Below are 26,586 nucleotides of genomic sequence, written 5' to 3'. Positions count from 1 at the left end.
AAAGAGACTTACATCAAGACAAATAATTAAACTGTCAAAAGTTTAAGACATGCGAGAGAACAAGATGGTGGAGGAATAGGTGGACGTAGAGTACATCTCTCTCCACGGATACATCAGGAGTACACCTTCAGACACAGAAGTGCATGCAGAACACCAGCTGAGAGCAGACGGGAGGACCTGACCAGAGGAAAAGAATATGCAGAACCACGTAAAACTCAGTAGGAGGAAGGGACTAGGGGAAAAGCAGGAGTGTTGTAGGACTGGACCTGCCCTCAGCGGGTGAGGGGACTGAGGCAGGGGTCCAATCCCCACATCAGGGCAGCTGTCTCAGTCAGAGGAGAAACACTTAAGGCTGAGAGTGAAACAACTGATCTGTGGCAGCCTAAATGGAATGAGGATCAGACAGTCCTTGCCACAGTCATACATACCAGGGACAGGGACAAGGGTCCCCTGGAAGGTGCAGGGGCTGGGAGGTAGTTTGGGGAGTGTGGAGGTGAGGGCTGCTATTGACTGCAGAGAGATGGATCGAGGGAGGTGAGGAAGGAGATTGTGATGGGAAATGCCTGTGGAAAAAGCTGGGCAGCCATGGAAGTGAGGCAGTACTGCTGAGTCACCCATAGTGGATGGAGCCATCACCATAGCCTCTCTCTCCCCAGGCACCAGATCGGCAGCTGAACAATAGAGAGGCTGGCCCATCAAACGCCTGATTCACTGAACTACACAGTAGGACCCCACCCAGGGTGCCCCTTTAAGTGCCTGACACCCCAATCTACAGAGTAGGACCCCAGCCAGGGGGGCCCTCTCTATCTGCCTGACGCACCAAACAACAGAGAAGGACCCCAGGCAAGAGAGCCCTCTAAGCGTCTGAACCGGCAGAGCTACGGAGAAAGACCGGCCAGAGGTCTTCTGATCACCAGCTACAAGAGGCTCAAAAAAAAGACTTTGATAGGTCCGTAACTCCTGTGGTGGAGGCAGTCTGTATCACTGCACAGACTTGTCACTTGCACACTTGGCGCCGCCAGGGTCCCTGCAAATCAAGCAGCTCTGCCACCTTCACACTCAACTCTCACTGGGCAGAGCTGCCACAGGCAAAAAAAAAGTCTGCCCTCTATGCGTGCAGGGTCACTTCAGTAACATCTGACTCTGCGACCCTGTAGACTGTGGCCTGCCGGGTTTCTCCGACATGGAGGGGGGTTCTCTAGGCAAGAATACTGGAGCGTATTGCCCAATACTGGTTGCCATACCCTTCTAGAGTGCTATATTTCCTACTGCCTTAGCCGCCAACTCCCCTGAATACCTCGTGCTGTCAGAAGCCCTGTGACCCAAGCAACTGCACCTCCTGCACACCTGGCCCTCACAGGGGCAAACCCAAGTGCTCCAAGGCAACCCCAGTGGACAACCCACATGCAGAGGCGGAAATAAAACCACAATTGAAACCCAGGAGCAGTGTGGCTAAGGAAGAAGACCCAAAACCAGCAGCATACAAGCTGAAGATTAAATCCACATGATCAACTAGGCAGACGCTATGTATATGGAATATATAAAAGGTCATTGAGAGCTTCCACAAAAGAAAACACAGTAGTTCTGATAGCTCTGGACATTGGAGGCAAGAACACACAGGAGTAGGACCAGGTTAGAATCTGAGCTGCCCCCACAGCAGGTCCAGAGATCAGCACAGTGTTGGAAAGCATCCTAGGGAGGTGAGGTAAACTGTGACTCCCAGTGAGGGAAAGGACTCTGACAGCAGTGACTGAAGAAAAACATTTATTATTCTTATGCTTTGACTTGCTCTGTAGATTCTTTTGGATTTTGTTTCTTTTCTCTCCCCTCTGTTGTCAGTTCAGTCAGTTCAGTCGCTCAGTCGTGTCCGACTCTTTGTGACTCATGAACCGCAGCAGGTGAGGCCTCCCTGTCCATCACCAACTCCCAGAGTCCACCCAAATCCATGTCCATTGAGTCAGTGATGCCATCTAACCATCTCATCCTCTGTCGTACCCTTCTCCTCCTGCCCTCAATGTTTCCCAGTATCAGGGTCCTTTCAAATGAGTCAGCTCTTCGCATGAGGTGGCCAAAGTATTGGAGTTTCAGCTTCAGCATCAGTACTACCAATGAACATCCAGGACTGATCTCCTTTAGGATGAACTGGTTGGATCTCCTTGCAGTCCAAGGGAGTCTCAAGAGTCTTCTCCAACACCACAGTTCAAAAGCATCCATTCTCCAGTGCTCAGCTTTCTTTATAGTCCAACTCTCACATCTATACATGACCACTGGAAAACCATAGCCTTGACTAGACAGACCTTTGTTAACAAAGTTATGTCTCTCCTTTTGAATATGCTGTCTAGGTTGGTCATAACTTTCCTTCCAAGAGCAAGTGTCTTTTAATTTCATGGCTGCAATCACCACCTACAGTGATTTTGGAGCCCAGAAAAATAAAGTCAGCCACTGTTTCCACTGTTTCCCCATCTATTTGCCATGAAGTGTTGCCAAAGCCTTTGACTGTGTGGATCACAATAAACTGGAAAATTCTGAAAGAGATGGAATACCAGACCACCTGACCTGCCTCTTGAGAAACCTATATGCAGGTCAGGAAGCAACAGTTAGAACTGGACATGGAACAACAGATTGGATCCAAATAGGAAAAGGAGTACGTCAAGACTGTATATTGTCACCCTGCTTATTTAACTTATATGCAGAGTACATCATGAGAAACCCTGGGCTGGAGGAAGCACAAGCTGGAATCAAGATTGCCAGGAGAAATATCAATAACCTCAGATATGCAGATGACACCACCCTTATGGCAGAAAGTGAAGAGGAACTAAAAAGCCTCTTGATTAAAGTGAAAGAGGAGAGTGAAAAAGTTGGCTTAAAGCTCAACATTCAGAGAACTAAGATCATGGCATCCAGTCTCTCTGTTGTAGTTGTCAATTTTACTGGCACTATGAAATCTAATTAAGCTTTTGAGCTTTTTTTCCCCCTCAGTCACATTGTTTATTGCTGTTATAAACCTCTGCCTCTAAGTTGGTCTTCTGCAGTTCTGTGGAGTTTTCCTTTTTTTTTTTTTTCTCTCTTTTTTATAACTTTAATTTTTAATTGTTAAAAAAATCTAATATAGTTTTTCTACATTTCTTCCTTTGTTTGCCTTTCCTACTGTTCTTTTCCCCTTGCAGTTAATCTTTAATGTATGTAAATCTTCTTCATCTACCTCTATTTAACTTTGTATATCTATTCCTTCTTTCTTTTTTTTCTTTCCTTTCTGCTCAACATATTTGTTAGTTTTCATTGCTTTATTTCCACTTGGCACCTTGCTTTAGTTTTGTTTTCCAGTTTGTGCTTTAGTTTTGTTCTTAACTGGTAAATATAATTTTTGATATACTTTGTTTGCCAGGTCAATCTACTGTACTTTATTTTTGTTGAACTGTTTTCAGTTTGCTCATGGGTGTATGTGTATATGCATATATTCCATTATTTTAATTATTATTTGTCTGATTTTGTAACTGCCATTTGTCTGGGGTTCATCTTTGGTTTCTCGTTTTTGGATATTTGTTTTAATCTCACTTAATGCCATAACAAACCACTTGTGAGATCTTTGTTCCTGACAAGAGATCAAGCCCTGAGCCTTTGAAGTGGAAGCACTGATTCCAAGGCCCTAGACTACCAGAGAACTAACCCTAGGGAGTATCAAATAGTGAGAACTCACACAAAGGAAAGCACTTGAATACAAGACCCAGCATCACCCAACCACCAACAGCACCCTGTGCAGGATGCCTCATCTAAACAACAAACAAAACAAAAATACAAACCCAATCATCAGCAGACAGGATTACCATCTCACTCAGCCTTGCCCATCAGAGGAAAAACAAAGAAACAAAAACTCAGCACAAATCTCACCCTATAGGAAGCTTACACAAACCACTGGGCCAATCTTAGGAGGGCAGAAACCCAAAAGAAAGAAAGAATTCAACCTCAAAGCCTGGGAAAAGGAGACCTCAAACACAATAAGTTTTAAAAAAATAATGAAAAGGCAGAGAAATACTACACAAATGAAGGAAAAAACTAGAAACACAGAAGTCCAAATAAATGAAGAGGAACTAGGCAAATTACCTGAAAAATAATTCAGAATGATAGTAAAAATGATCAAAGCCTTGAAAACAAAAGGGAGAATATTTAGGACTCAATTAACAAAGACCTACAAGAATTAAAGAATGAACAGACAGAGACAAATAACACAATTACTGAAATTAAAAATACTCTAGAAGGAATCAATAGCAGAATATATGATGCAGAAGAAGAAATCAGTGAGCGGGAAGATAAAATGGTGAAAATAACTTCTGAAGAGCAGAATAAAGTAAAAAGAATGAAAAGAACTGAGGGTAGTCTCAGAGACCTTTAGGACAATATCAAACACACCAACATTCTAATTATAGGGGTCCCAGAAGAAGAAGAGAAAAAGGGTATGAGAAAATTTTTGAAGAGATTATAGTTGAAAATTTCCCCAACATGGAAAAAGAAATAGTCATTTAAGTCCAAGAGGCACAAAGAGTCCCATACAGGATCAATCCATGGAGAAATATGACAAGACACATACTAATCAAACTAACAAAGACTAAACACAAAGAAAGAATATTAAAAGTAGCAAGGAAAGAGCAACAAGTAACATACATGGGAAACTCTATATGCTTAACAGCTAATTTTTTCAGCAGAAACTCTGCAGGCCAGAAGGGAATGGCAGGATAAATTTAAAGTACTGAAAGGGAAAAAATCGACTACCAAGATTACTGTACCCAGCAAGGATCTCATTCAAAATTGATGCAGAAATAAAAAGCTTTTCGGACAAGCAAAAGTTATGAGAATTCAGTATCATCAAACCAGTTTTACAACAAATGTTAAAGGGACTTATATAGTCCAGAAATACAATAGAAGAAAAAAGATCTGCAAAATCAACCCCAAGCAATTAAGAAAAAGGCAATAGCAACATATATATCAATAATTACTTTAAATGTAAATAGATTAAATGCTCCAACCAAAAGATACATACTGGCTGCATGGATACAAAAATAAGACCCATATATATGCTGTCTACAAGAAACCCACTTCAGACCTCAATAAACAAATAGACTGAAAGTGAGAGAATGGAAAAATATATTCCATGCAAATAGAATGCAAAAGAGAGCTGGAATAGCAATCCTCATATCAGACAAAATAGACCTTAAAATAAAGAATATTGCAATAGTTAAGGAAGGACACAACATAATGATCAAAGGATCAATCCAAGAGGAAGACATAACAATTGTAAATATCTATGCACCCAATGTAGGAGCACCTCAATACATAAGACAAACACTAACAGACATAAAAGGAGAAATTGACTGTAACACAATAATAGTAGGAGACTTTAACACCCCACTCACGCCAATGGACAGATCATCAAAACAGAAAATTAATAAGGAAACACAAGTCTTACATGATACATTAGATGAGATGGATCTCATTGATATCTTTAGGACATTCCATCCAAATGCAGAAGAAACACTTTCTTCTCAAGTGCACATGGAACATTCTTCAGGATAAACCACATCTTGGGTCACAAATCAAGCCTCAGTGTATTTAAGAAAATTGACATTGTATCAAGAATCTTCTCCAACCACAATGCTATGAGACTATATATCAATAACAAGGGAAAAACTGTAAGAAACACAAACACATGGAGCTTAAACATGTTTCTAAATAACTAACAAGTTACTGAAGAAATCAAAAGGGAAATAAAAAATTTTCTAGAAACAAATGACTATGAAAACAAGACAACTCAAAATCTATCAGATGCAGCAAAAGCAGTTCTAAGAGGGAGGTTTATACAATACAGTCCTACCCAAGAAACAAGAGCACTGAATAGACAACCTCACTTTACACCTAAAACAGCTGGAAAAGAAGAGTAAAGAAACCCAAACTTAGTAGAAGGAAGGAAATCATAAAGATCTGAGCAGAAAAAAATGAAAAAGAAAGAAACCATAGTAAATTTAATAAAACTAAAATCTGGTTCTTTGAGAAGATAAACAAATTGACAAGTTTTAGTCAGACTCATCAAGAAAAAAAGAGAGGAGAATCAAATCAACAAAATTCAGTTCAGTTCAGTCGCTCAGTCATGTCCGACTCTTTGCGACCCCATGAATCACAGCACTCCAGGCCTCCCTGTCCATCACAACTCCCGGAGTTCACTCAGACTCACGTCCATCAAGTCGGTGATGCCATCCAGCCATTTCATCCTCTGTCGTCCCCTTCTCCTGCCCCCAAACCCTCCCAGCATCAGAGTCTTTTCCAATGAGTCAACTCTTCGCATGAGGTGGCCAAAGTACTGGACCTTCAGCTTTAGCATCATTCCTTCCAAAGAAATCCCAGGGCTGATCTCCTTCAGAATGGACTGGTTGGATCTCCTTGCAGTCCAAGGGACTCTCAAGAGTCTTCTCCAACACCACAGTTCAAAAGCATCAATTCTTCAGTGCTCAGCCTTCTTCACAGTCCAACTCTCACATCCATACATGATCACAGGAAAAACCATAGCCTTGACTAGACGGACCTTAGTTGGCAAAGTAATGTCTCTAGGTTGGTCATAACTTTTCTTCCAAGGAGTAAACGTCTTTTAATTTCATGGCTGCAGTCACCATCTGCAGTGATTTTGGAGCCCCCAAAATAAAGTCTGACACTGTTTCCACTGTTTCCCCATCTATTTGCCATGAAGTGATGGGACCAGATGCCATAATCTTCGTTTTCTGAATGTTGAGATTTAAGCCAACTTTTTTGCTCTTCCTCTTTCACTTTCATCAAGATTAGAAATGAAAAAGGAGAGGTTGCAACAGACAATGCAGAAATATAAAGGATCATAGGGGCTACTATGAACAACTATATGGCAATAAAATGGATAACCTGGAAGAAATGGACACATTCTGAGAAAAGTTCAATCTTCCATGACTGAACCAGCAAGAAATAGAAATCATGAACAACCCAATTACAAGTACTGAAATTGAAGATGCGATCAAAACTCTCCCAAAAAACAAAAGCCCAGGACCAGATGGCTTCACAGGAGAATTCTATCAAATATTTAGAGAAGAGCTAATGCCTGTCCTTCTAAGACTCTTTCAAAAAATTGCAGAGGAAGGAACACTTCCAAACTCATTCTATGAGGCCACCATCACCCTGATACCAAAACCAGACAAAGACAACACAAGAAAACTACAGGCCAATATCACTGATGAACATAGATGCAAAAATCCTCAACAAAATTTTAGCAAACATAATTCAGCAACACTTCAAAAAGCTCATATATGATCAAGTTGGGTTTATTCCAGGGAATGCAAGGATTCTTCAATATATACAAATCAATCAATGTGATACACTGTATTAACTATTCAATAGATGCAGAAAAAGCTTTTGACAAAATTCAGCACACATTTATGATTACAACTCTTCAAAAATGGGCATAAAAGGAACCTACCACAACATAGTAAAGACCATATATGATCAGTTCAGTTCAGTTGCTCAGTCATGTCCGACTCATTGTGACCGATAAGCCTACAGCAAACATTATTCTCAATAGTGAAAAACTGAAAGCATTCCCCATAAGAACAGGAACAAGACAAGGGTGTCCACTTTTACCACTATTATTCAACATAGTTCTGGAAGTCCTAGCTACAGCAATCAGAGAAGAGAAACAAATTAAAGGAATTCAGATAGGAAATGAAGAAGTAAAGCTCTCACTGTTTGCAGATGACATGATACTGTACATAGAAAACTCTACCGATAGTATCAGAAAATTAACTCAGCAGTGGCCACAGGACTGGAAAAGGTCAGCTTTCATTGAAATCCCAAAGAAAGGCAATGCCAAAGAATGCCCAAACTACCGCACAATTGCACTCATCTCATACACTACTAAAGTAATGCTCAAAATTCTCCAAGCTAGGATTTAACAATACGTGAACCATGAACTTCCCGATGTTCAAGCTGGTTTTAGAAAAGGCAGAGAAACCAGAGATCAAATTACCAACATCTGCTGAATCATCGAAAAAGCAAGAGAGTTCCAGAAAATATCTCTTTCTGCTTTATTGACTATGCCAAAGCCTTTGACTGTGTGGATCACAATAAACTGTAGAAAATTCTGAAAGAGATGGGAATACCAGACCACCTAACCTGCCTCTTGAGAAATCTGTATGCAGGTCAGGAAGCAACAGTTAGAACTGTACATGGAACAACAGACTGGTTCCAAATAGGAAAAGGAGTACATCAAGGCTGTATATTGTCACCCTGCTTATTTAACTTATATGCAGAGTACATCATGAGAAACACTGGGCTGGATGAAGCACAAGCTGGAATCAAGATTGCTGGGAGAAATATTAATAACCTCAGATATGCAGATGACACCACCCTTATGGCAGAAAGTGAAGAGGAAATAAAAAGCCTCTTGATGAAAGTGAAAGAGGAGAGTGAAAGAGTTGGCTTAAAGCTCAACATTCAGAAAACAAAGATCATGGCGTCTGGTCCCATCACTTCATGGCAAATAGATGGGGAAACAGTGTCAGACTTTATTTTGGGGGGCTCCAAAATCACTGCAGATGGTGATTGCAGCCATGAAATTAAAAGATGCTTATTTCTTGGAAGAAAATTTATGACCAACCTAGATAGCATATTGAAAAACAGAGACATTACTTTGCCAACAAAGGTCCGTCTAGTCAAGGCTATGGTTTTTCCAGTGGTCATGTATGGATGTGAGAGTTGGACTGTGAAGAAAGCTGAGCACTGAAGAATTGATGCTTCGAACTGTGGTGTTGGAGAAGACTCTTGAGAGTCCGTTGGACTGCAAGGAGATCCAACCAGTCCATTCTGAAGGAGATCAGCCCTGGGATTTCTTTGGAAGGAGTGATGCCAAAGCTGAAGGTCCAGTACTTTGGCCACCTCATGCGAAGAGTTGACTCATTGGAAAAGACTCTGATGCTGGGAGGGTTTGGGGGCAGGAGGAGAAAGGGACGACAGAGGATGAGATGTCTTGATGGCATCACCGACTCGATGGATGTGAGTTTGAGTGAACTCCGGGAGTTGTGATGGACAGGGAGGCCTGGAGTGATGCGATTCACGGGGTCGCAAAGAGTCGGACACGACTGAGTGACTGAACTGAACCAAATCAATGAATTTAGCAAAGTTGCAGGATACAAAATGAATACACAGAAATCACTTGTATTTCTATATACTAGCTATGAAAAATCAGAAAGAGCAATTAAGGAACCAATCCCATTCACCATTGCAACAAAAATAAATATCTAGGAATAAACCTACTTAAGGAGACAAAAGAACTGCACAGAGAAAACTAAAAAACACCTATGAAAGAAATCAAAGACTACATAAACATATGGAGAGATATTCCATGTTCCTGGGTAGGAAGAATCAATATTGTAAAAATGATCATACTACCAAATGCAATCTACAGATTCAATACAATCCCTATCAAATTACCAATGACATTTTTCACAGAACTAGAACAAAAAATTTCACAATTCATATGGAAACAGAAAAGACCCCAAATAGCCAAAGCAGTCCTGAGAAAGAAGAATGGAGCTGAAGGAATCAAGCTTCCTGACTTCAGATTATACTACAAAGCTACAGTCATCAAGACACTATGATATTGGCACAAAAACAGAAATATAGACCAATGGAACAAGATAGAAAACCTAGAAATAAATCCATGCACCTATCAGTACCTCAATTTTGACAACGGAGGCAAGAATATACAATGGGGCAAAGATAGCCTCTTCAATAAATGGTGCTGGGAAAACTGGACAGCTATATGTAAAAGAATGAAATTAGAACACTTGCTAACACCATACACAAAGATAAACTCAAAATGGATTAAAGACCTTAATGTAAGACCAGAAACTATAAATCTCTTAGAGGAAAACATAGGCAGAACACTCAATGACATAAATCAAAGCAAGATCCTCTATGACCCACTTTCTAGAGTAATGGAAATAAAAACAAAAGTAAACAAGTAGGACCTGATTAAACTTAAAAGATTTTGCACAACAAAGGAAACTATAAGCAAGGTGGAAATACAACCCTCAGAATGGGAGAAAATAATAGCAAATGAAACAACTGACAAAGGATTAATTTACAAGCAGCTCATACAACTCAATGCAAGAAAAACAACCCAATCAAAAAGTGGGAAAAAGACTTAAACAGACATTTCTCCAAAGAAGACATACAGGTGGCTAACAAATACATGAAAAGATGCTCAACATCGCTCATTATTAGAGAAATGCAAATCAAAATTACAATGCAATATCACCTCACACCAGTCAGAATGGCCATCATCAAAAAGTCTACAAACAATAAAGGCTGGAGAGGATGTGGAGAAAAGGGAACAATCTTGCACTGTTAGTGGGAATGTAAATTGATACAGCCACTATGGAAGACGGTATGGAGATTCCTTAAAAAACTAGAAATAAAACCACCATATGACCCAGCAATCCCACTCCTAGGCATATACCCTGAGGAAACCAAAATTGAAAAAGACACATGTATCCCACTGTTAACTGCAGCACTATTTACAATAGCTAGAACATGGAAGCAACCTAGATGTCCATCGACAGATGAATGGATAAAGAAGTTGCAGTACATATATACAATGGAATATTACTGAGCCATAAAAAGGAATGCATTTGAGGCAGTTCTAATGAGGTGGATAAACCTAGAACCTATTATACAGAGTGAAGTGAGTCAGAAAGAGAAAGATAAATATCATATTCTAACACATATATATAAAGTCTAGAAAAATAGTACTGAAGAATTTATTTACATGGCAGCAATGGAGACACAAACATAGAGACCAGACTTATGGACATGGGGAGAGGAGAGGAGAAGGTGAGATGTATGGAAAGAGTAATATGGAAACTCATATTACCGTATGTAAAATAAATAGCCAAAGGGAATTTGCTGTATGGCCCAGGAAACTCAAACAGGAGCTCTGTATCAATCTAGAGGGGTGGGGTGGGGAGGGAGATGGGAGGGAGGTTCAAAAGGGACGGAATATATGTATACCTATGGCTGATTCATGTTGAGGTTTGACAGAAAACAACAAAATTCTGTAAAGCAGTTATCCTTCAATAAAAAATAAATTAAAAAAAAGTTTAAGACAAAGAGAGAAAGCAACAAGAGAAGAACAATGATGTGTTACATTCAAGGGAACCCCCATAAAATCAGCAGCAGGTTTTTCAGCAGAAATTTTGCAGTTCAGAAGGAAGTGCATGATATATTCATAGTGCTGATAGAAAAACAAAAACTTCCAACCAAGTCATCCAGAATTGAAACAGAGATAAAGCGTTTTTCACACAAGCAAAAGTCAATTGAGATTATCACTACTAAATAAGTCTTAAAAGAAATGATAAGAAAGACTTCTTTAAGCTGAAATAAAAGGTGCTAATTAGTAACAGGAAAAGATATGAAAGTTTAAATCCCACTGGTAAAAGTAAATGTATAGTAAAGGTGGTAGATTAATCATTTATGAGCTAGTATGAAGGTCAAAAGGCAAAGCAGTAAAAATAAGTGTAATTACAATAATTAAGGAATAAAAAAGATAAAAAGATGTAAAATGTGATATCAAACATATATAGTATGAAGGAGGAAGAGTAAAAATGTACCATTTAGAATGTGATCAAACTTAAGTTGTTATCAACTTAAAATAGACTTTATAAGTTATTATATATAAGTCTGATGGTAACCATAAAACAAAAACTCATAATAGATACACAATGCTACTGCTGCTGCTAAGTCGCTTCAGTCGTGTCCGACTCTGTGCGACCCCATAGATGGCAGCCCACCAGGTTCCGCCGTCCCTGGGATTCTCCAGGCAAGAACACTGGAGTGGGTTGCCATTTCCTTCTCCAATGCGTGGAAGTGAAAGGTGAAAGTGAAGTCGCTCAGTCGTGACCCCATGGTCTGCAGCCCACCAGGCTCCTCCATCCATGGGATTTTCCAGGCAAGAGTACTGGAGTGGGTTGCCATTGCCTTCTCCAAGATACACAATAAGAGAAAGGAATCTAAGCATTCCACTAAAGAAAACGATTAAATACCACAAAGGAAGAAAGCAACAGGAAAGAGCAAAGGAAATACAAAACACAGTAGGAAGATAATGAACAAAATTCAACAGTTCATACCTGTCAATAATTATTTTAAATGTGAATGGACTAAACTCTCCAACCAAAAGACAGATGAAAATCATATATCTTTTCTGAACACAATGGTATGAGAATAGAAATTAATCACAAGAAGAAAACTAGAAAATTCACAAATGTGTGGAGATTGAACATTCTACTGAAAATAAATGTGTCAAAAAGAAATCAAATGAGAATTAAAAAATACTTTGAGACAAGTGAAAATGGGAATACAATCTGTCAAAATTTATGAGATGGAACAAAAGCAACTCTAAGAGGGAAGTTCATGGTGATAAATGCCAACATTAAGAAACACACACAAAAAAGAAATAAAAAAGACAGTGGAAACTGACACACCCTTGTAAAGCAATTATACCCTAATGAGAAAAGAGAAACAAAAAGGAATCTCAAAAACCAACCTAACTTTATACCTCAAGCAATAAGAAAAAAAAAAAAAGAATCCAATAGTTATTAGAGTGAAAAGAAATAAAGATCAGAATAGAAATGAATGAAATAGAGATTAAGAAGACATAGAAAAGAATAATGAAACTAAGAGCTAGTCTTTAAAAAGATAAACTTGACAAACCTTTAGCTAGATTCACCAACAAAAAAAGAGAGAAGACTCAAATAATAAAATGAAAAGAGGAGATGGTATAATTGATGTCACAGAAATGCAAAGGGTCATAAGAGACTACTACCAACAATTGTATGTCAAGAAATTGGACAACCGTGAAGAAATGGATACATTCCTAGAACATATCACCAACCAATCATGAAGAAATAGAAAATCTGAATGGACTGTTTCCCAGTAAGGTGATTGAATCAGCAATCAAGAACCTCCAAACAAACTCCAGGACTAGACAGTTTCTGGTAAGCTCTACTAGACACTCAGAGAAACATGAATACCAATCCTGCTCGAACTTCTCCAAAAATATAAGAAATGTGCAAACACTTCCCAATTCATTTTACAATCTAGAATTACCCTGATACCAAAACCAGACAGCGATGACACAAGAAAATTATAGGCCAATATCTCTGATGAACATAGATGCAAAAATCCTCAACAGAACATTAGCAAACTGAACTCAACAATACATTAAAAGGATCAAATTCATAATAAAGAGCAATACATTTTAGGGGTATAGGGACAGTTCAACATCCATGAATCATTAACATAATGAAGAATAAAAATCATGTGATCATTTCAATAAATGCAGTAAAAGCATTTGTTAAAATTCAACACCATTCATGATTAAAAGCTCTGAAAAAAGTGGGTATAGAGAGAATGCACCTCAGTATTAAAAACTAGCCATGTCAAAAGCAGACAAGTACACAGCTAGCATTACACTCAACGTTGAAAGCTGAAATCTTTTCCTCTAAGATCAGGAAAAACAAGCATTATAGCTTATTCAGCATTGTTTTGTAAGTTCTAGCCAGAGTAATTAGGCAAGAAAGAGAAATAAAGGCATCCATATCCAGAATGAAAGAAGCAAACTATCACTATTTGCAGATGACATGGTGTTATACATAGAAAACCCTAAGTATGTTAGTCACTCAGTCATGTCTGACTCTTTGTGACCCCATGGTCTGTAGCCCGCCAGGCTCCTCTGTCCATGGAATTCTCCAGGCAAGAATACTGGAGTGGGTAGCCATTTTCTTCTCCAGGGGATCTTCCCAACCCAGGGATAGATCCTGGGTCTCCTGCATTGCAGGCAGATTATTTATCATCTGAGCCACAAGGGAAAACCCTAAAGACTACAAAAAAAAACAAACAAACAAAAAACCTGTTAGAACTAATAAATTCAGTTAAGCAAAACCAAGAAAAGCAAAAAATAAGTGGGATTATATCAAGCTAAAATACTTTTCCATAGCAAAGGAAACCATCAACAAAATGAAAAGACAAGCTACCAAATGGGAGAAAATATGTGCAAATCATGTGTCTGATAAGGGATTGCATGTGTTCGTGCATGCTAAGTTGCTTCAGTCATGTCCAGTTCTTTGAGACCCTCCGGACTGTAGCTCTCCAGGCTCCTCTGTCCATGGGATTCTTCAGGCAAGAATACCAGAGTGGACTGCTATGCCCCCTCCAGGGAATCTTTACACTCAGGAATTTAACCCAAGGCTCTTATTTCTCCTGCATTGGCAGGTGAGTTCCTTACCCCTGAAAGTGAAAGTGAAAGTGAAGTTGCTCAGTCATGTCCAGCTCTTTGCGACCTCCTGGACTGTAGCCTACCAGGCTCCTCTGTCCATGAGATTCTCCAGGCAAGAATATTGGAGTGGGTTGCCATTTCCTTCTCCAGGGGATCTTCCCGACCCAGGGATCGAACCCAGGTCTCCTGCATTGGAGTCAGACGCTTTAACTTCTGAGCCACCAGGGAAGCCCTTACCCCTAGCGCCACCTAAATATTTAAACAACTGATACAACACAATATGAAAAAAAAAAAAAAACTCATAAAAGTGGGCACAAGATCTGAATAACCATTTTCCCAAAGGAACAGACAGATGGCCAAAAGGCACATGAAAGGATGATCACCTTCACTAATCGTTAAAATGTAAATCAAAAAAACAGTGCGATATCACCTCACACCTGTTAGAATGGCTATTATCAAACTGTCAAGAAATAATAAGTGTTAATGACAATATGGAGACAAGGGAACCATAGCATACTCCTAGTTGGAATGCTAATTTGTGCATCCACTGTTGAAAACAGTGGCATTTCCTCAAAAAAGTTAAAAAAAAGAAAAAAAGTAAGACTTCATATGATCTAGCTATTCCATTGTTGGTATTTATCCAAAGGATACAAAAACACAAACTGGAAATGATATATGCTCACTGAAGCATAATTAACAATAGCCAAGATATAGAAATAACATTTGTCCATCTACAGAAAAATCGGTTTTAAAATGTGGTTTTATATATATATATAATGGAATATCATTTAGCCATTAAAAGAAGGGAATTTTACCATTTGTGATAACATGAATTGACCTTATAACCAACAGCACTTATATACATAAATAATAACCAGTTATAAGTTATGATAGTTGAGAGAATTCTATTTATAATAGCAATGAAGGAGATAAAAGATAAAGTACTTATGAATAATGTTAGTAAGAGTTGACCAAAATTTCTGTGCTTAGTCCCTCAGTCATGTCTGACTCTTTGTGACCCCATGGACTGTAGTCTGCCAGGCCCCTCTGTCCATGGGATTCTCCAGGCAAGAATACTGGAGTGGGTAGCCATTGCCTTCTCCAGGGGAGAGCTTCCTGATCCAGAGATCAAATCTGGGTCTCCTCCACTGTAGGCGGATTCTTTACCATCTGGGCCACCTGGGAAGCCCAAAGAATGATTTTGTTCTTTTACTTTTTATAAATTTCTATAAAAAAATTTCTATAGAGAAATTTATAAAACATTCCTGAAAGACACAAAAACACACTTGAACAAATGAGAAAATATACTTTGTTCTAAGAGGATATCTCAGCTTAATGAAAATGCCACTTTTACTTAATTTATACATTTAATGCAATTCCCATATAAATTCCTATACGGATCTAGGTAATTTCACCCTGGTGGCTCAGATGGTAAAGAATCTGCCTGCAATGCAGGAGACCTGAGTTTGATGCCTGGGTTGGGAAGATCCCCTAGAAAAGGGAATGGCAATCCACACCAGCAACCTTGCCTGAAGAATTCCACGAAAAGAGGAGCTATGGCAAGCTACAGTACATGGGGGTCACACAGAGTCGGACACGATTTAGTGACTAAGACTTTCAATATAAATTCCAGTCCCAAAGAAAGGCAATGCCAAAGGATGTTCAACCTACCACACAATTGCACTCATTTCACACGCTCGCAAGTTCAGTTCAGTCACTCAGTTGTATCTGACTCTTTGAGACCCAATGGACTGCAGCATGCCAGGCTTCCCTATCCTTCACCAACTCCCAGAGCTTGCTTAAACTCATGCCCATCGACTTGGTGATGCCATTCAACCATCTCATACTCTACATCCCCTTCTATTCCTGCCTTCAATCTTTCCCAGCATCAGGGTCTTTTCCAAGGAGTCAGACTTTCACATCAGGTGGCCAAAATATTGGAGCTTCAGCTTCAGCATCTGTCCTTTCAATGAATATTCAGGACTGATTTTCTTTAGGATTGACTGGTTGGATCTCCTTGCTGTCCAAGGGACTCTCAAGAGTCTTCTTCTACATGACAGTTCAAAAGCATCAATTCTTTGGTGCTCAATTTTCCTTATGATCCAACTCTCACATCCATACATGACCACTGGAAAAATTATAGCTTTGACTAGACAGACCTTCATTGGCAAAGTAATGTCTCTGCTTTTTAACATGCTGTCTAGTTTGGTCATAGCTTTTATTCCAAGGAGCAAGCATCTTTTAATAATATGGCTGCAGTCACCATCTGCAGTGATTTTGGAGCCCAAAAAATGAAGTCTCTCACTGTTTCCATTGTTTCCCCATCTATTTGGATGAAGTTATGGGACGAGATGCCATGATGTTAATTTTCTGAATGTTGATTTTTAAGCCAGTTTTTTCACTCTCCTCTTTCACTTTCATCAAGAGGCTCTTTAAGTTCCTCTTCACTTTCTGTCGTAAGGGTGGTGTCATCTGCATGTCTGAGGTTATTGATATTTACTGTCTAGCAAAGTAATTCTCAAAATTCTCCAAGCTAGGCTTCAACAGTATGTGAACTGAGAACTTTCAGATGTTCAAGCTGGATTAAGAAAAGTCAGAGGAACCAGAGATCAAATTGCAGGCATCACTGGGTCATAGAGAAAGAGAATTCCAGAAAAACATCTACTTCTGCTTCATTGACTATGCTAAAGCCTTTGACTGTGTGGATCACAAGAAACTGTGGAAAATTCTTAAAGAGATGGGAATAGCAGACCACCTTACCTGTCTCCTAAGAAACTTGTATGCAGGTCAAGAGCAACAGCTAGAACCAGATATGGAACAATAGACTGGATCAGAATTGGGAAAGGAGTACGTCAAGGCTGTATATTGTCACCCTGCTTATTTAACTTATACACAGAGTACATCATGCAAAACACCAGGCTGGATGAAGCACAAGCTGAAATCAATATTGCAGGGAGAAATATCAAAAACCTCATATGCAGAGGACACCACCTTATGGCAGAAAGTAAAGAGGAACTAAAGAACCTCTTGATGAAGGTCAAAGAGGAGGGTGAAAAAGCTGGCTTAAAACTCAACACTCAGAAAACTAAGATCATGGCATCCAGTCCTAAGAAATGGTTGATGAATTTGACTACATAAAAATACAAATCTTTGGAATGATAGGAAACCATAAGGAAAATTCAAGGCAAATAAATTGGGAGAAGAGAAGATACTCGCAAACCTATCACAGTTAAAGGGCTCCTCCCAATTATTCTAAAGACTTTTAAGAATTGAGGGGGAAAAAGGACCAAAAATCCTATAGAAAATGGGCAAAAATCATGAACAGACAATTCACAGAGACAAAAATGGCCTTGAAACATATGTAAAAATGTAATTTCAAGTGTAGTATGGGGAAATATTGGTACTAAATAAAAGCACACTGTGATAGCATGTTTCACCCACCTGATAAGCAAAAGTCAAAGTTTGCTAATTGACTTTACTGTTAAGGCTGTGGAGAAACAGGCACTGCTTACAGTGCTGAGGGGATGTTACATGGTATAACCCCCATGAGGAGGAACCCAGCAATATCTAATAAACTACTTAAGGATTAAAGGACCCAGGAATCATATTTCTGAAAATTTACCTTGAAGATCCACTGAAACAAATATTAAAATACATATGCCCAAGGTTATTAACCTTAGCTTAACTGTAATTTTAAAATGTTAGAAACTACATAAATATCTAGGTACAAGCAATTGAGTAAAGTATAGAATATTCTCACAATTAGGTATAGTACAGTTGTTGCGTGAGGAAAATTTGTATTAACTGATATGGAGTGATGTCTAGGAGATATTGTTTACTGAAACAATAAGTACAAAATATTTTTATAGTTAAGGCTGTAATTAATAATCTATATATGTATACACACACATATCCATTTTGTAAAAAGAAGAGAAAACTGGAAAACAATGAAGTGCTTTACCTACAAGGGGTAAATGAAAACCATAGCCACACTAAAGGGGGAAAAAAGAACTTATCTAGGTTACTCTGAACACACTATTTGACCATTCTTGGATGGGTGGAATGGTGGGAACAAATTGCAAACAAATCTTTAATTAAATCTTTTTCTTTTTTGGTATAATTGTTTTACAGTGGGGTATGGACATTGACATTCTGAAACAAGTTTTGATGTATTAGAAGACTGAACAAATACACTTAACGTTAGTTTCACTGAAGAACAAAGGACATACAAATATGGAATGAGGAAGGGCAAGAAATAACTTTGTAGGATGAACAGGAGATATCGGTGCAAACTTACGATTTCTAAAATATGTATATGCTTATGCATGTATATGTATGTGTGTATTTACATGTACAGAAATTTCATTGTTTTGCCCACTGAAGGATAAGAAGCAAAGACACTCCCATATCAGGGAGCACACTCAGCATCAAGATTTTGGTCTGTAATAACATTTCATAATGAAATATATTAGGGCTTCTCAGAAAAATGACTGAGTCCAGGACTGGAACAGGGTAAGTGAATCTAGAAAACCTTGCTATCCCAGAGAGTGGGAAAATATTATGACCAAATAATCCACAAAATGCAGAATCCAGCTTGCAGGGACTCCCACTGGTCAAATCTGGGCAAAGTGAGCAGAAAAATTACTTATTAAGTACAGTAATGAAGTATAAACTCTTTAAGTACAGTAATACAGTACGCAGAGTACATCACGAGAAACGCTGGGCTGGAAGAAGCTGGAATCAAGACTGCCGGCAGAAATGTCAATAACCTCAGATATGCAGATGACACCACCCTTATGGCAGAAAGTGAAGAGGAAATAAAAAGCCTCTTGATGAAAGTGAAAGAGGAGAGTGGAAGAGTTGGCTTAAAGCTCAACATTCAGAAAACGAAGATCATGGCATCTGGTCCCATCACTTCATGGGAAATAGATGGGGAAACAGTGGAAACAGTGTCAGGCTTTATTTTTGCGGGCTCCAAAATCACTGCAGATGATGATTGCAGCCACGAAATTAAAAGATGCTTACTTCTTGGAAGGAAAGTTATGACCAACCTAGATAGCATATTCAAAAGCAGAGACATTACTTTGCCAACAAAGGTCTGTCTAGTCAAGGCTATGGTTTTTCCAGTAGTCATGTATGGATGTGAGAGTTAGACTGTGAAGCATTGATGCTTTTGAACTGTGGTGTTGGAGAAGACTCTTGAGAGTCCCTTGGACTGCAAGGAGATCCAACCAGTCCATTCTGAAGGAGATCAGTCCTGGGTGTTCTTTGGAAGGAATGATGCCAAAGCTGAAACTCCAGTATTGGCCACCTCATGCGAAGAGTTGACTCATTGGAAAAGACTCTGATGCTGGGAGGGATGGGGGGCAGGAGGAGAAGGGGATGACATAGGATGAGATGGCTGGATGGCATCACTGACTCGATGGACATTGAGTTTGAGTGAACTCCAGGATTTGATGATGGACAGGGTGGCCTGGCGTGTTACAATTCATGGGGTCACAAAGAGTCGGACACGACTGAGTGACTGAACTAAACTGAATAAAGTATAAACCATTAGAGAAAAGAATAGCAACTCAAAAAAAAAAAACCAAGAATAGCAATTTATGTCTCCATACTGATAATAAATACAGATGGGAAGAGACGTAAGGGTCTTTCTTATAACAGAATGCCAAGTGGTAAATTTGGAGAGAATGCTGCTGGAGTTGGAAGATCAGCAGATTGCAACCATTATAGTCAAGATTTCACTAGACAGTGGGACTTCTGAAGTGTCTACATGCAAAGCTGAACAGATTTTCTTCTCAGAGAAACAGTGATGAAGCTAAATAAACAAATAAATAAATATTTATTAAATGTCTCTAGAATTTGACCAAAGGACATATAACCAATTGAGAAGCATTTGGCTCTGAAAATCCATGCATCTCTGTAAGTCTCTGTAATTTCAGCCAGGAGATGCTCCCATTCTCTTCATCTTTATGGTTTAGAAATTCTGTAGTATGCAGTTAGGGCAGCCCGTGAGGATTGGTAGCTCTATCTTTCCTCACCAGTTCCCAATTTGGGACACAGATTCCACTCCAGGAAAGGGTGGGGCAGCTTGGGAGAACCAGTGGCTCCTATCCCCACCCTCAGGCTCTGGTCTTGTATTGTGGAGGTTCTGTTCAGAGTTGTCATAGCACGTCATTGGGCTGGTAGCTGCTTGCCCCTTCCTTTAGGGGCTAACTTTATTTGGAGATGAACACGGAAAAAGCCATACCCAGGAAATTGTTAAAAACAGAGATCAGTGACAAACAATCAAAGGTTAGTATCTCTGTGCTACTAGTAAGGTAAACAAAATGGTATTGTCAGAAATTTAAAAGGGATATTGAGGGAAAGAGATAGCAAAAAAAAAAAAAAAAGCCTTGTAAGACCGCATACATCCCCCGTCATTTGAAAATCTATATACATGAGCAAGACTGAGTCCAAGTAACCAGAGAAGTCGCTACTTCTTGGCTGAACAGGGGGGTCAGACTTGTAATTTTGACTACTGAACTTTAAAAGCATTCCCAACACTATATTCAGATCCACCAACATAAAGTGGAGGGATTACTGGCTCAGGAGGCTTAAAACAACCTCTGATCAATCATCAAACACTAAGCTATGCTGACCTAGGGGTGATGCTTAGGAAGCCTAAAAATAAAAAAGGAAAACAAATGAGAAGTGACATACGTCAGAGACGGCACACTGCAGAGGAAACAGACTTCACTAAGTTTGTTCCATCAAAGCACTAAAGAAACAAAACACAGCAACAAGCCTAGAGTGGGGATACAGATTAAGAACTGAGAGTTGCTATATTATATTGTCTAAAATATCCAGTGATCAACAAAAAACAAAAATTATGAGACATGAAAAGAAACAGAGAAGTGTGCCCCATACATAGGGGGAAAAATCAGTCAACAGACATTGCTTTTGAATATACCAAGATGTTGGAGTTAATAAAGACTTCAAAGCAACGACTATAAATATGTCCCAAGAATAAGAGGAATCCATCTAAATGATTAGCACATAAAAGGAATCCATATTGAGCGTATTAAATGAAGGTATGATAATAATGACTCATCAAATAGAGAATATTAGAAGAGACAGAATCATTTTTTAAAAACCAAGCAGAAATACTAGAATTAAAAAGTATAATAACAAATGAAAAGTCAGTAGAGGGGCTCAAAATTAGATTTTAGCTGGCAGAAGAGATCAGTGAACTGGAAGACAGATTAACAGAGATTACCCAGTTTGAAGAGCGGAAATTTAAAAGAAGGAAAAACTATCAGATATCTGTGAGGCACCATTAAGCATAGCAATATATGCATAATGGAAGTAGCATAAGAAGAGAAAGGATCAGTATTGGTTTACTATTGATGTCACAACAAATTACCACAAACAGAGGCTTAAGACAGCACAGACTTTTATTCATTCATTATCATACAATTCTGTACGTTATTACATCTAACAAGGGACTCAATAGGTTAATCAAGGTGTTGGCAGGGCTGCATTCCTTTCTGGAGAACCTAGGTGTGAAAATCTGTTTTTCTTTCCCAGCTTCTACAGGATGCTCACATTTCTCAACTGATGAGAAATTATAGCCAACAATATTGCATCTCTCTGATCATTTTCTGTAGTTCCATCTCATTCCATCTCAGCCAGGAAAGGTGCTTTTTAGGACTTGTGATTAGATTGGCCTACCTAAATAATCTAAAATAATCTTCCCATCTTGAGGTCTTTAATTTTAATTACATCTGGAAAGTCTCCTTTTCCATGTGAGGTAATATATTTACAGGTTCCATAGATTATGACATGGATGTCTGTGGGGCGGTTAGTTCAGCTCTGTCACTAAGTCATGTCCAACTGTTTGTGACCACATGGACTGTAGCACGCCAGGTCTCCCTGTCCTTCACCAAGTCCCGGAGTTTGCTCAAACTCATGTCCATCGACTCGGTGATGCCATCCAACCATCTCATCCTCTGTCATCCCCTTCTTCTCCTGCCTTTAATCTTCTAGGATCAGGATCTTTTCCAATGAGTCAGTTCTTTGCATCAGGTGGCCAAAGTACTGGAGTTTCAGTTTCAGCATCAGTCCTTCCATTGAATATTCAGGACTGATTTCCTTTAGGATTGACTGGTTTGATCAGTTAGGGAATACATTATTATACCTATCATCATAGCAGAGAAAAATATTCAAAACAGTAATGGCTGATCACTTTTAAAATTTGATTAAAAACCAATCTAAAAGACAATCTAAACAAGAAGAAGCTCAATAAACTCCAAGCAAGATAGAAAGGGAAAAAAAGTAAAACACCACCAAACTTAGACACTCATAGGCCAACTGTTGAAAGACAAAAAGCGAAACCATGAGAGCAAAATACATCAGATATTAATATAAAAAAATCACAGAAAGATTAACAGCTGATTTATTATTTTTAAAAAAAAACCTCATAGAGGCCCTAATACAGTGGAAGGACATATTTAATGTGCTGAGAGAAAAAAAATCCAATATACAGCATAACCATCCTTCAAATATGAAAACAGACATTCCCAGATAAAGACATAGAATCCATTGCTATCAGATGTGCTTTAAAAGAACTATTAGAGGAAGTTATGTCAAAATGATGGAGGCATAGGTTATTCTTGATGTCGCTTCCCTTCACAAGAAAAACTAACAAATATTCATGGACAAGACACCACTGAGAAATCCTAGAACCCCAGGAAGAGGCTGAAGCACACCCTGCACCACAGAGAACAAAAGGGACTATATTAGAAAGGTAATAGGGGGGTTACATGCTGACCTCATTGCTTCTCCCCCAGGCTGGTGCAGAACCATCCTGTGAGGTCTCCCAAGAACCTATGGTTCCTCCAGTGGGAAAAGAGAGTGTTGGGTGGATATCCATTTTCCCTAGCATTGTGGGTCACTTCTTGGACACCCTCACTCCACTCTTGTCTCAAAGTTTGCAAGGGAATCTACAGGACTTGACCACGGGACTCTGAGATGGAGAAGGGGTGAGGGGCTCATAGCAATCAGCACTTAGATTTTGGCAGATCAAGTTTTCACTTGCAGCCCCCAGGCAGTTGTCCCAATGAATACAGTCATCTGTAGAACCAAGTCTGACCAGGGAACTCAGCAGGGTGCTAGTCTGCTTATTTGGGTCTCCCAAAAGACAAAGAGATTGCTAGCCCTGGAGCTTGGTCTGCTCCCACCCAGCCAGGGGAGCTAAATTATAAACTTGATACCTGCTGAGTGTAGATCCTTGCCCAATCTGACTAAGAATACCTGGATGCTACATAGCCCAGTAACACTCAAGCAGAGAGTCTGGCAGGCAGAGCTGATTAACTGTGGAGCAAAGCCAGTGCTGGGCTTAGAGGGTTCCCTTCATTCACCCATGCAAGGCAGCTAATTTATGGGGCCACTCACTCTGAGTGAAGCTCCTAGACCTGGCCAACCAGAAAATATGTCCAGAACAGCTGGAAAACTGTGTAGTCCAGTAATGCTCAAGCCGAGATTTCGGCAAGCAGAGCTAATAGTCTGCAGAGCCAAACTAGTACCCTTGTTTGGCCAGGTTACTTGGCGGCACTGGTCAGCCTGAATCAAGACCACAAGCAAAGGGACTTCCTGGTGGTCCAGTGGCTAAGACTATGCACTCCCAACATAGGAGACCTGGGTTTAATCTCTGGTCAGAGAACTAGATCCCACATGCCTCACATAAGACCTTGCACAGTCAAATTAAAAAAAAAAATTTTTTTTAAGACCACAGCGAAAAAACCTTTCTGACTTGGAGCTGTTTCCCCTGCCTTGCCTGGGCTACAAAACTAATGTGTAGCCCCACCCATTGCTAAATACAGCTTTTAGCTTGCTTGAGCAGGGAACCTAACCAGAGCACATGGAAAGCTATGTAGTACATCCAACACCCTTCTTTATAGTGCCAAAATGTTTTTAACAAGAGAACACATCAATTTCCCTGTCTACACAGCAAAACTAGGGGTCCTGTTTGGCCAGAGAACTCAGCACAAACAATGGGTTGGATACATTCTGGGGCCCATCTTGCTTCTCCACCAGGACAGAAAAGCTAATTCATATTACTATACTGCTGAATGTAGCACCCAGTCCTGACCATCTAGTGAGCCTGACCCAAGAACCCAGGCAACTGCAGAGACCATCCTACAGCCTCGTTTGGCCAAGGAAATAAACCAGCAGTCCTATCCAACTTTTCTCAGCTTGTGGCACCTTCTTCCCAACTCAGAGCTTCATCAGTGACCTCACCCTGATAGCAAGCCCCACTGCCAAGGACATTACCAGCAGACATGTCAAGAAACCCAAACTGAGCTGACTGGTGAATAACTGTCATTGCCAAGCGAATTTATAAAGTCTGGAAGAAGAGACCCCCTCACTGAAATGTGAAATACCAATGTAAGGAATCAAGAATCACATACATGCAAAATCTGGTAAGCATGACACCAAAGAAATCAAATAAAGCTCCAATAACTGACCCTGAAGAAATGGAAATCTGTGAACTGTCAGAAAAGAACTCAAAATAATTCTCTTGAAGAAGTTTAATGTACTACAATATCACAGTCTACAAAATAAAATTAGGAAAACAATACATGAACAAAATGAATTCAAAAAGAAATAGAAACCATTAAAGCAAAATAAATCCTAGAGCTGGAAAATAGAATGACTGAAGAATTCAATAAAGCACTTCAAAATCAGACTCAGCCATGCAGAAGAAAGAATTAATGATCTAGAGAAGAGGACACACAAAATTACCCAGTCAGAGGACCACACAGAAAGAAAAAGGAAAAAGAGTGAATAAAGCCTATAGGACTTATGGAACATAATCAAAAGAAATAATATCCACATTATGGGAATTCCAGAAGATAGAACAGGACAGAAAGTATATTCAGAGCAAAAATGGCTGAAAATATCTCAAACTTGGGAAGAGAAATAGACATCCAGATCCATGAAGCCCAAAGAATTCCAAACAGGTTCAACCCAAATAAGACTACATTGAGGCACATTAAATTATCAAAAGTCAAAAACCAAAGAATTCTGAAAGCAGAAAAAGAGAAAATTAATACATGAGGCCCCCCATAAGACTATGGTTACTTTCCAAACAGAAATGATGCAGGCCATGAGAGAACAGGATGACATATTCAAAATGCTGGAAAAAGCAAGTCAACCAAGAATTCTATTCCTTGCAAAACTGTCTTTGGAAATAAAGCAGAGAAAAACTTTCCAAACTATAACTGAGGGAGTTCATCACCACTAGACCTGCCTTACAAGAAAAGCTTAAGAGTGCTGAGTGGAAGTAAAAGGACATTAATTAAAATTACAAAAATATTAAACATTAAAAGTAATATAAAATTCACTGGTTATAGTAAATATATAGTCAGAGTTAGAGTCTCTAATAAAGTAATGGTTGTGTGTAATTCACTTACAACTAAAGTTTAGATTTTAAAAAGAAACATAACCATAATATAATAAGCAGATATTAGCTATATAATATAAAAATATTAATATGTAAACTGTAACAGTAATAACCTAAAATGTGAGAAGGAGGAAAAATTATAGTTTAGGAATTCTGTTGAAGTCAAAGATTGTTATCAGCTTAGAATAGGGTGGTATAATTTTAAAATATTTTATGTAAATTTTATGATAATCACAAAAGAATAATCTGTAGGAAATACAGAAAATAATATGACAAAGAATTCAAATAATACTGATACCAAAATAAAACACAAAAAAGATAGAAAGATAAGCAATAAAGAATAATGAATCTACAAAATGACCAGAAAATATTATCAAAATGGAAATAGTAAGTCCTTGGGCATGCGTGCTAAGTCGCTTTAGTTGTGTCTGACTCTGTACATATGGACTGTAGCCTTCCAGGCTCCTCTGTCTATGGGGATTCTCCAGGCAAGAATACTGGAGTGGGTTGCCATGCCCTCCTCCAGGGGATCTTCCCAACCCAGGGACTGAACCTTAGTCTCTTACGTCTCCTGCACGGGCAGGCAGGTTCTTAATGATTAGTGCCACCTGTCTCCTATATTGGCACATCAGTTCTTTGCCACTAACTCCACCAGGGAAGCCCAATAAGTCACTACCTATCAATAATTACATTAAATATAAAATGATAAAATTCTCCAAAGGGCATAAAATGGTTGAAAGAATTAAAAAGATCTAATGATATGCTGCCTACAAGGGACTCACTTTAAAGATAGAGTCTTTTA

Source organism: Capra hircus, chromosome 20 (assembly GCF_001704415.2).
Source record: "Capra hircus breed San Clemente chromosome 20, ASM170441v1, whole genome shotgun sequence".
Classification (NCBI taxonomy): Eukaryota; Metazoa; Chordata; class Mammalia; order Artiodactyla; family Bovidae; genus Capra; species Capra hircus.
This window is presented reverse-complemented; position numbering follows the sequence as displayed.